The sequence below is a fragment of the Bactrocera oleae genome, chromosome 2 (assembly GCF_042242935.1).
Source record: "Bactrocera oleae isolate idBacOlea1 chromosome 2, idBacOlea1, whole genome shotgun sequence".
Taxonomy (NCBI): domain Eukaryota; kingdom Metazoa; phylum Arthropoda; class Insecta; order Diptera; family Tephritidae; genus Bactrocera; species Bactrocera oleae.
Window position 1 is genome coordinate 52,399,579 of NC_091536.1, and position 11,884 is coordinate 52,411,462.

At 32.3% G+C, this 11,884-nt stretch overlaps 2 non-coding genes across 2 annotated transcripts; both read left to right on the forward strand.

The window, feature by feature from the left end:
* The first annotated feature begins 7,460 nt into the window (after positions 1-7,460).
* Positions 7,461-7,533, forward strand: TRNAK-UUU (transfer RNA lysine (anticodon UUU)). The gene has a single exon. It is a non-coding gene; the product is annotated as a tRNA-Lys (tRNA).
* A 1,057-nt stretch (positions 7,534-8,590) lies between these two features.
* Positions 8,591-8,663, forward strand: TRNAK-UUU (transfer RNA lysine (anticodon UUU)). The gene has a single exon. It is a non-coding gene; the product is annotated as a tRNA-Lys (tRNA).
* Positions 8,664-11,884: the final 3,221 nt, after the last annotated feature.

Sequence of the window (11,884 nt, forward strand, 5' to 3'; positions counted from 1 at the left end):
TTTTGCTGTCTATATAGCTCGATTACCGGGCCAGTTATGATTTAAGTAATCATTGCGTCTGGGAAAATACAGCCAATTAATTATATTTGGCATTTCGTATTTGATTGCAGTTAGTATTGTAAATGCTCAAAAATGTCATAAACATAAAAAAAATTTAATTTTCTGATCGCCACCAAACTTTACAGGATCACTTGCTGGGCTATCTTGAAGATCGGCCGAAAATTTCATTTAAATCGGTCTACCAGTTTCGGAGTTTATAGTATATTGAAATACTCCTGTATATTATTAAATATTTTATTATATCATCATTACTGTACTGAGGAAGCGTTTCTCTTATACTCATAAATCCACTAAGACCTCATAAGTGAAAAAAGTTTCAGGTGACGAGTTATGTCAATTGGGATAGCATAAAAACCTTCTACATGAAAATTTCTGAGTCTATCGATTTCATAATATACACGTTTTTCTTTATATATAGAGATAAATACAACTAAATATTATGTATTAATATGTTATTAAATATCTAAGTAATGTATAGGTATACAAAAGTACGTAAGCTGTGTGTATAAAAATATACCATAACAAAACTATTATACTCTGTAGCAACATGTTGCGGGAGTATAAAAATATCAGTAAAATGTGTTTTTAGTTTCAGTTACACTAGATTTCTTGACCAGCAAAGTGCTTTTTTCAAACAAATTCAAATTTCAATGTATTAAATATATAGTGTTTAAACTATTATTATACATACTTGTACATATGTGCTAACATTTACACTAGTATATTCAACCAAAGTACCTATACACCGAACAGGAAAGGAGTCATAGCAAGGACTCAATTACAGTGAAAGAGAGCAGCACCTAGGATTCAACTTTTCACACACGGACGGACGGAAATATATAAGTATTATATAAAAATATTTTATATATTTTGGTCTGTAATACTAACTCGTCTTCAGAATAGAAGACGTATGAGAGTTCTTCGTGCAAACTCTTTGTATAGAAATAGTGAGCAGTCACAAGATACTGTAAGTCACGCTAATCGTAGGTTAGATTCGGATGTACGTCTGTCCGAACAAATTATCAACACAAATAATATAAAACGAGGCGGCAAGATCCACAAATTCGCTCTGAAGAGCAAATAAGAAATACTCGAGGTCATAGATCTCGTCGAGAAAATCCCGAGGAACACTTAGGATCATAAAGAACTTCGCGCAAGATATTCTGAGTACATGAATTTAGAGCGCATTCGTGATCAAATGCAAATAGAACATGCAAGAAGAAATCCTGAAATAAGGAGAGGGGAACGTGATAGAGAAACACAATGTTGACAACTTAGTAGGAGGGGTATAAGGTAAGAAATTTTGAATCAGAGACGTCTTAGACGAAGTCAAGTTCGCCTTCGTAGAGATATCCCGGCCAATTGGCAAATTGAAAACGAAAAGCAGTAACAACGAATCTGATTAACGAGAGAAAATAATGTTATATTGTAGAAACTGATTATAGTGGCAATTTAACAAATTTCAAAAACATTTGTTTCTAAATTATAAAGAAGGGCCCTACTGAAATATGTATTTGCTACGGCGGATCACCGGAATACTGCAACCGAAATCTTTTTAATGCAAGAATTTAATTTGGAAGATGGAAATTACAATTTTGGTGCTACTTGCAAAAATGCGATTGTTAAAAAGAACGTTCCAAAAATATGTTTAGCTAACGGTTTAGACCGTCCTGAAATACCGGATTGTTTGAAAGATTCACTTCAATTGAAGAACGTCTGATAATGCCTAGATTGCTTTTTATAACAACTATTACTATACATTGATACAAATTCACTTAAGAAGGCGTTTGGAATACAATCATGATTACATGATCGATACCATACACCCCGCAAAGGTTATGGAAGGTTTGCAATTCTTAGAGAATACAATATGCATATTAGTAAGCACAATATACATATTAATGAGAACTGGATTTCAGAATTTAATGACCAAGAAGAAGTTCCGTTTGTTGCATTTGTAGAGGATTCCCGATTGGTTGAATGTTTTCATGTGGAACAAAAATCTCATGATAATCCCTCAGGTAATAATATTCCCACGGGTCTGTTACCTTCAGAGCTAAATCCAGGCGGTCAAGAAACTCTTTTGAACAATATTCATGTAGAAAACTTGGAATATAACCGTTTAGTTATAGCGCCAGGTGAAGGACAAAGACCAATTGACATAATTTAAGAAAATAATTTAGAAGAGTTGTCATTTGGAACAATATACGTTGGGCAGAAACGTATATGCTCTGAAACATAAAGCAAGATAAAACTTTCTGAAATTCGCCGTTTTGACTGAAGAGCGTGTACCATTCCAAAGTTATGATTATAAAAAATTAGAACTGCTACAAATTAAGAATAGTAAGGTTTTGAAAGGCGTTAGATCCTCTCCTGCGTACTGGGAAGCTGAGAAGAAAAAGGCAATCGCTATGATTCGCCAATCTGGGCTGTCAATCTTCTTTATAACTTTATCCGCTGTATAATCTCAGTGGGTTGAGCTTTTGGTCATCCTCTCTAAAACTGTTGATTCTAAACATATTTAGGAGGTAGTAGGAGTATATATCGCTTAATTCGGTCAAACGCGGCGCTAGATATTTTGACTACCGCTATCGACAAATTCTTAAGCTTTGTAAAGATAATGCCGGCATTTTTGGAGAGCATTTTGTCACAAATTTCTACTGGAGAGTGGAGTTTCAACAGAGATGTTCCCCGCATGTACATGGCATGACATTCTCTGATTGAGTTATCAAAAACATAACCACAGTCAGTCTTGTACTAGGGAAATAAGAGGACAACAGTTTATACTATGTACGCACCGAATTGAAATCCTCTTGACAACACAATTTGTGGATTGTGGAACCAAAGTCCTTCTGACCGACATTGTGTGTTTTCGATGAGTTTTCATTGACAGTTCACACATCTATTTGTTTACATTTGTTATGTACCCTACAAGAACAGTGACCGTCATCTGATGGGTAATATGACAGTCAAAGCTGACCATAAATCCGTCATAGCTGAAAATTGTCAGTTATGACTGGAACGCTATCAAAAGTGAAAAATTCTTTTGCGCAGTAGATAATATAATTAATAACCAATTATGGAATGCAAACAAATTGTCAGCTGACATTTAGGGCTGGCAAAATATGTCTTCTAATAATATCGATTAAACTAGAGCAGGAACCGATTATAATGAGTGGAATGTAAGTTTTCAAGGGGTTTTCAGCGAAAACTGTGTTTTCGTTTGACAGATTTTGTATGGATGAAAACACAGGTTTTCGCCTGAAAACCTCTCTTTTGTCTATGAAAACACGAATTTTGTGTCGGTGCGAACATAGTATTAGTCGTGGTATTCCATATCCACCAATGCCTTCAATGCAAATACTGTTACCTCTTACAGAAACAAGTCAAAGGAAAGACACAAGGAAAACTTTTTCAAAAATCAAAACGTTTTAACTTCAAATATGACTACAGAAGACATTTCTAATTTAAAAGAGTTTGAACATTTCCTGTCTGGTAGTAGAATAAATATGTCTTTTGATGAGTATTTGTTAGCCCTTAGATCAAGCTTATCAAAACGAAAAATTTTTCTAAAATATAAAATTACAGGATCGTTTTATAAACGCTTATAATCCTCTGATATTGGAACTCCATAGAGCAAATATGGATATCCAATATATACTGGATGCATATGCTTGCTGTTCTTATATAATTAATTATAATTAACATGTCTAACAGGGGAATTTCTAGGCTCTTAAATGAAGCTATATCAGAGGTAAATGCTGGAAATTATACTATTAAGCAAAAACTTAAACATATAAGTCACAAATTTATATCAGGCACAGAAATATCTGCACAAGAAGCAGTATATTGCTGCATTGTGTTCAATCTTTCGAAAGCAGGTAATGCAGAAATATTTATAAATACTTCACGACCTGAGGAACGTGTTCGAATAGTAAAACCTAAAGCGAAGCTTCAAAACCTTTCTTCAGGTTCTACTGAAATATTCGTAGCTGGTATTTTAGACCGTTATGTTCAAAGATCCGATCAGTTAGAAACTCTTTGTTTAGCTGATTTTGCATCTAGGTATAGATATTTTAAAGCTAGTAGAAGAGCACAAGACAGTGATCATGAAGAAGAAGAGGGAGAAGACCAGAAAGCGGGGTGGTCAAGCCTCTTAAAGACGATAGCGGTTTTGTTAAAAAACCTACCAAACCTTGTATAATTCGATATAGAAAGTTTAACCCAGATTTGGCCGGAATTAAGTATTTCGAAATGGTAGACTTGCCTAACACATCGTATTCTAATTGAAGAAAATCAAAGAAAATATGATGTTTTTGAGCAAAGAGAACTTATAAATGTTCTAGAAAGTCTTTATAATGAAAAAAATTAGAGGAAGGTGCTCAAAATTTACTACCTATCGTGGAAAATGAGTTCAGAGTGTTGACACTTCCAGAAATAAACCCTAATATAAATTTGCTGGACTTGCATGGTGAAGATTCAACAGATAATGGCACTGAATCTGATTGCAATATTAAACTTATTAAACCAGGTGTAAGAAAGAGTCATTTGATATCTGCAATATATCAAGCTCTTAACCATCGTTACAATTTTACAGTTCTTCTTTGCACACCTACGGATAAAGCAGCATTCGGAATAGGTGGAATGACCCTTCATTCAATATTCTCTTTACCTGTTAATCAGTTGAATAGAGAGTTGAGGCCAATTAGCAATGACACAGTGAATTCATTGTATTCCAGACTTATCGATTTAAAATTAATCATAATTGATGAAATATCGATGGTAGGTGCTCGTATGGTTAGCTCTGTTGATGCGAGATTAAAACAAATTTTCAAAACAGACTACCACCCTCGGTGGTATACCTATCATTTGGTGATTTGAAGCAACTCTCACCTGTTGTAGATAGGTGGATATTTTCTCCTAATCCCAATGATGCATACAGCACTTTAGTTGGTTCCCCTTTGTGGGAGTTATTTAAATACTTTGATTTAACAGAAATAATAAGACAACGGGATCAAGCGATTGCATCAAACCATATGACATCTGGTACTATGACAAATGAGGACATATCACTCATTGAAACTCGAGTAGTTAATTTCGAGGAAGTTCCCGATAATGTCATACATTTATTTTGGTCCGATGAAGAGACAAATAATTTCATTGCCCTTAAGCTCAATCCAATCCCAACTGAAGCATCCTTTCAACTGCAGAAGACTCAGTTAAAGGAATTGGTGTAATAAAAAATGAGAATATTTTTCAAAACTTCTGAAACGCAGGGACTTTAGTTGACACTAAAAACCTCCGCCAAATATATGATTACAGTGAATATAAACGGTGATGGCTTGGTTAATGTGGCAGCTGGACAACTTATGCAAATTCATTTTTATTGTTATTTTCCAACAACTCTGAGGATTAAATTTTTGGAACCTTCTGTTGGTTTGATTGCAAGATCAAAAAGGCCTCATCCTCTAAAAAGTTCCTGGACACCAATTGGAAAAGTTCTAAAATCTTTTCAATATAAAAGAAATGAACAAATTTCAATTGAAATAAATCATTTTCCGGCTAAGGTCATAACTATTCATAAAAGTCATAGTGTCACATATAATAAAATTGTAGTTCATACTCGACTCAGAATACCTAGAGCTTCAATATATTATATGTCGCTTGTAGTCGAGCTACTACTGCAGAAAGTCTATTCATCATAGGAAATTTTATTTATCCTAACAAATATTCTGAATCGGATCCTGTATTTAGGGAACTGAGGGAATTGAACACAAATAAAGCTCTGGCAATAAGTTTCAATTTTATGATTTCTCGAACATCAGGACATACAATTTTATTACAAAATGTTCAGAGTCTTCATGCTCACATTAATGATAATAATTGATGAGAAATAAACGGGGCATTATAATATATGCAAAGCTTTGTATTGCTAGCTCCATTGAATCAAAGGCTGTAAGGAAAATTTATTCAACCCGCAAAGTTTTAGAAGCGGTTTTGTTTAAATGTTTAAATGTTTCAATATTAATATTCTGGTTCTATACAGAAATTCAGCTTTCTCTGTCAGACATTTAATTGTAGAACTTCAGGAAGTCCTTACTTCTGAGTTAGGCAATCAAAATGTGCTAATTGTTGGATATTTTTACATTTTTTTAATGTCTACAGGGGCTACAATAGGAAATCTACTCCAAGAAAAAAACTTTAGTTCCCTGCTTGGTGTAGAATATTCACCTACACCTGACGGCGCACAAATTGATTGAGTATTTTCAAACATGGATCCTTCCCATGTTAATGCAATTACTTTTGAGACAGTACACAGCTATCCTGACAGTATTTGTGTTTCTATTTCGAACTAAAGTTTTCAGACTTAGTGCAATAGTTCTTAATTTTTTTTTAACTATAATCGAATTAGAATGGTATAGCAATTTTGACAGTAGTTTTTAAGGCAATTTTAAGAAAAATATGTAAATAATCTAATTAAGAAATTTTAAATTATTATAATATGTTATTATATAATATTGTATAAACATATGATTGAAATTTAATAGTATAAGGAGAAAAGAAATATAATTTGGATATACATGTGTATAAGAATCTCTATAAAAATGTATGTTTAATATTGTATATATTATATATTAAATAATATAAATTTTAAAGTTGTTAATATTTATCATTTTTAAGCTAAACATGTATAATAATATCGATATAATAAATAAAAAAATTTATTCATTGTCAAAAAACGATTTCTTTTCATACTCCTCAATACAGTTGTAATGCATTCTATATAAAATTAATTATAAGCGTATACAACAAAAGACAAGAAAGATTTCTCATAATTTAAGTGAACTTTGTTTACAAATTGCTTAACCTTATTAGGAAATCGGTAAAATCATAAAAAGAGATCATCTTCCACTGATGTTGATACATAAAGAATTAAGTGGCGTCTTGCAATATGTACTTAGATTTTAGCATCAAAAAAGTCATTTTTAAAAGATACTAAATGAAAATTTGTGATAATATAATATGTGCGCAATATGCTCTACCTTCCGTTGTTGAATCACTGTAAAAATTATTTTCTCTGAAGAGAACAGTTTGTATGTATTTGATATCAAGTTTCTGGATCGACGCTAATTAAAATTATACAAACAGTTACAGTACAAAATTAAAGTAAAAGTTAAAAGGACTTTTATTACATGTTTTCTTCCAGCAACAGCAGAATAAGAGCTTCCTAATTTGAAAGTTGTACAAAATAATTAAACCAGAGGATGTTAATGAACATTCTCTGCCATGGGAGGAATGTGTTCCAAACTCATTAAATGATGAGCCTTAGCGTTTTTATATTATACTCAACCAAGTTGGTAAAAACGTCAAGTGTGCAATTTGACAGAATTATAGGGTATGCCCGGGTAGCTCAGTCGGTAGAGCATTGGACTTTTAATCCAAGGGTCCAGGGTTCAAGTCCCTGCTCGGGCGAGATGAAATTTTTTATTTTATTTTATTTTTTAATATTTTTTTTTAATTTTTAGAGTTCAAGTAATACAAAAGACATTACAATCACCAAGAATTTTATTGAAATTATTTATATTCTTTGGTATTACTCGTATATGTAAACGAACAGTTTCACAATTTTAAAATTTAACAACTTCACACACCCATTTTATCGTTTAATTGTAATCATTTAACGAAAAATGTCCTTTATACAAAACTATAATATAATTATTATTTATAAATTAAGCGTGTAATTTAAAGAAGTTGTAACTCAATATTTGAAGAACATAAGTATTCCAAACTATAAATTCACCACAGTTAATATGAAGAAGAGGCTTAAAACGCTTAGTTGTCTGGTATCTTGTTGTATTATTTTGACTTCTTGTCAAATAACTAGCTAATGAAATGGTTTCATTCGTGCTAAAAATACATTTTCGTGTTAGTCGAGTTTTCTTAAACTTGGATAAGTATATAATGTTGAAACAAATTGCTTATCTTGAGATTTAGGTCCACAGTCCAATTTGGAATTGTATATTTATAAATAGCACTAGATAGCTCATTTGTGGGAAAACATCAACTTCACAGATTAGGATTAAAACCACAAGCTCATGCGTAAAGAGCTTTCTCAAATACAATCTCAAAAACCGATACAATTTCTGTTTCAAGCATCAAACCAAGAATATCTGAATTCATGACACCTATTACATTTTTTTATATCAGTTTCAATTCTGATTCCGACAACTATCAGATTCTATAATACCCCTGATTATTTTTTTTTAAATAATTTATTTCAATATTAATGAGCGTATTTTTGCAGCTTTTATTACTTATAAATTTAACAAAACACAAGCAACATCTCATTCCCAAATGAAATCCAAATAAAAATTTTGGTATGACACCTGTGCTAAATTATTTATGAAAGTGGGGCGCCACGTAGCGGTAAATTGGCACATTAGCTAAGATCACAACCAGCGTTGATATGTTACTTGTTATGTTAAAGTGGCACGGTGACAAAACGAAGTTTTGATTTTTCGAATTAAGTGCCCGGGTAGCTCAGTCGGTAGAGCATTGGACTTTTAATCCAAGGGTCCAGGGTTCAAGTCCCTGCTCGGGCGTTGAATTCTTTCTTTTTTTAATTGTATTTTTTTTTAATATTTGTATAACTTATGAAAACCATTAAGGATAAGAAAAAAAACATTTTTGTAAGTGATATGAATACTTATAGAAATACTTATATATAAATACTCAGAAATACTTATATATAAGTATATATATATATATAGAGATGTTTTTCCCACCGGAGGTTAGTCAAAATTCAAAATTCAATTTCCTGCAATCATTTAAAAATGATGATTTCGAAGAAGACATCCAGTAAAAATTGGTTACGGTAAATCTATCTTAATATGCAATGAGTTAATTATATTTTCACTCAAATCGTTTTAAAGTAATATGTTTTCTATGAGTAAATATAGAAAATTGTGCTTTTAATATCACTCAATATTTCCGAAAAAATTGATAGTCAACATAAGGAAATCGCATATATACTCTCGCAACGTGTTGTTATTTATTTTTGTTATTTTATAAATACACCAAAAAACTCATATCCGAAAGTTTTAAAGCTTACACAAAATTGATAATAATTTGAAAAAGTTCCGTAAATTTAGAATTTAAACAAGTTTCTTAAGTTGGCCCACATCTTTCGCATATTAAATAAATATACTGCATTGAGGAAGAATTATTTACTACCTCATATTACATACATATGTATATGTACATAAATATGTATTTTAATCTTCTGTTATAACCGAAATTAAAATTTTGGTTCAATGTCAGTAGTTTCTATTTTATATAGTCATAGTTTTTCCTTAAGAAAAGTGATGCTACGTTATTGCAGCACTGTTTCGATATGCCGCCTTCATGTAATATTTATCATTCAAACATGGCTTGGTTTTCTTACAAAAATAGACTAAATGGCGAATGGATTACCATATTCTTTGGCTATTAACTTATACTATAGGTCATAGATTTGCTTACTTTCATAATGATATTTTGCTTCGTGATCCAAATATTTGCATTGAAATCAACCTAATTAACTCAAATGAGATATACATTCTTTTGAGATATAAACTCAACCAATGTGGCTAAATTTAATATATTATAAATATGAGGAAAAAACCAACCAATGGGGGAACCCCCCATTTAATGAAGATAAAAAGTCTACTATAATAACGGACATCTTTATATGTAGTATATGGGAGCTGGTGCAACTTGTGGACCAACTTTACACATGATCGGCATGAAACTATAGTAAATCCAATATTATACGTTCATCTTTTTTGATAACATATCTTACATATTCTCCGATATATATGGTATAAAGCCAACCGGATGTTTGAAATTCTTATATTAGGTATGTACCGATTTTGTCCATTTTTGCCATTCCGGCATATCACTACCAAAAAAACGAATAAAATTAAGATACCCCACATATTGTTGATATATAGGTATATAGGTATAAAGTAAACCCGAAAAATCTTTATATTAGGTGTATGAAGGCTAGCAGAAGTAGTTCAATAATATACCTCGCAGATTGATTGGTTTCGGTCGAAGACAGCATAGGAGCAGAGATCCTCATATTCGGTATCTGGGGCTTGAAAAGTTGTGATCTGATTTCAAAAATGTTTAGACGTGAGATGGCATTAGTAGACGTGAGGTACTATTTGTGCAAAATTTTAATTCGTCAGTGGCTCTCGATACAGTATATAGTGAAAGGAAAAAACCACATAGAATTAAAAATTGTATTTTCACACTGTAGCATAAGTATGTCGGAATGTCGAAACAAATGTATTTAGTCCAGTAGCTCTTGAGATATTTGATTTCACCTAAAGATGTGGGATATTTCTAAGGTATTTTGCTAATGAGGTATCGCTCTTTTAGTAATTTTTAATATAACCGTTTCCACCGTCGGAGGAAGTTCCGAAAAGATTTGCCCTCAGCAAAGTTAGTTGATATAGCTTTAGTAACTTGTGAGATATTTACATAATATCCAGAAGCTTATATTATTTATACGGGGGAAAGCTATATCAGGCGCTCCTAATATTAAAGGGACTAATCAATTTCCAAATTCCCCAATTATAATAGGTATAACTATGAAGAAAATTATTACGAAAGTATAGTTGAGGGCGCGACTACACCCACTTTTTAAAAATTTTCAAAAGATGCTCCTCCCTGTTGCGATTCGTGTACCAAATTAAAGTTTTTGCGGCCCATGTTTGATCAAGCTCTTGTACATATTAATTCTTACTCAAGTGACAGCTTGCATTTCAAATCGTCTCGTCATCCTAATGATTCATTATACAAAACTCTATATCTATCTCGCCCAGTTTTAGGTGTTACAAACAACCGTTAGGTGAATAAATCTATTATACTTTCTAGTAACATGTTGCGATAGTAATAGGTTTGGAATATAAAATATAATTAGAAGACAGCTTCTGATCTAAAGAAAAGCTTCGAAAATTTCGAAATTTGTTTACTAAATTTATGCCCCAACGAAGTATTAATGTTATTATTTTATTTGAATTGGAACATCGCTTGATAGACATACGTATATATCTAATTAACACCTTCTCTTTACATTTCCATTTAATAGAGTAGCTGATTTTGAGGTATGTTCGTCATGTTCCAATTCGGAAGCAAAGGTTTATGCAGACGTACATATGTACATATGTACAAGTATGTACTCACATGTCTGTATAAATGTATATAGCAACAATATGCACTTATACCACCTTCGAATATTAAAGTAATCAATATACAATAGTACAATCACGTAGATGGCTACTATAAAATTTTCATTCGAATCTGACTAGGTAGTGCGATCGATAGAAAGACAAACTATGCTAGTACGAACTGCTGCCCAACCCATCGCTTCCAAGACTACTATAACGTTGAAAGGACAAAGAAGTAAAATGTGTTCTTAACATTAACTGGTGTTGCCAAACAGTTGATGTAATTGGCGGACAGGTGTCGCTAAAATATAGCACTACACTGTTTTGTTTAAATTTGGTTCTTGATTTAAAATAAACATTGGGCCAGCCGCATCTTTTAAGCAAAATAAACCTACGCTGTCCAAGAAAAGCATTGCAGCTCGAGTTCAGTTCTGCAGAGTACGTAAAAATTTGTCAGTTAAGGACTGGAAACGGGTTATATAGTTACATATGATACGAAGATCAATAGTTACCTCTCTATCATGGCATCGGAACAGCTCCAACACCAACAATTTAAAAAAAACGAGGAATGTGGTGGTGGTGGTATAATCGGGTAGTGGTGTTGGAGA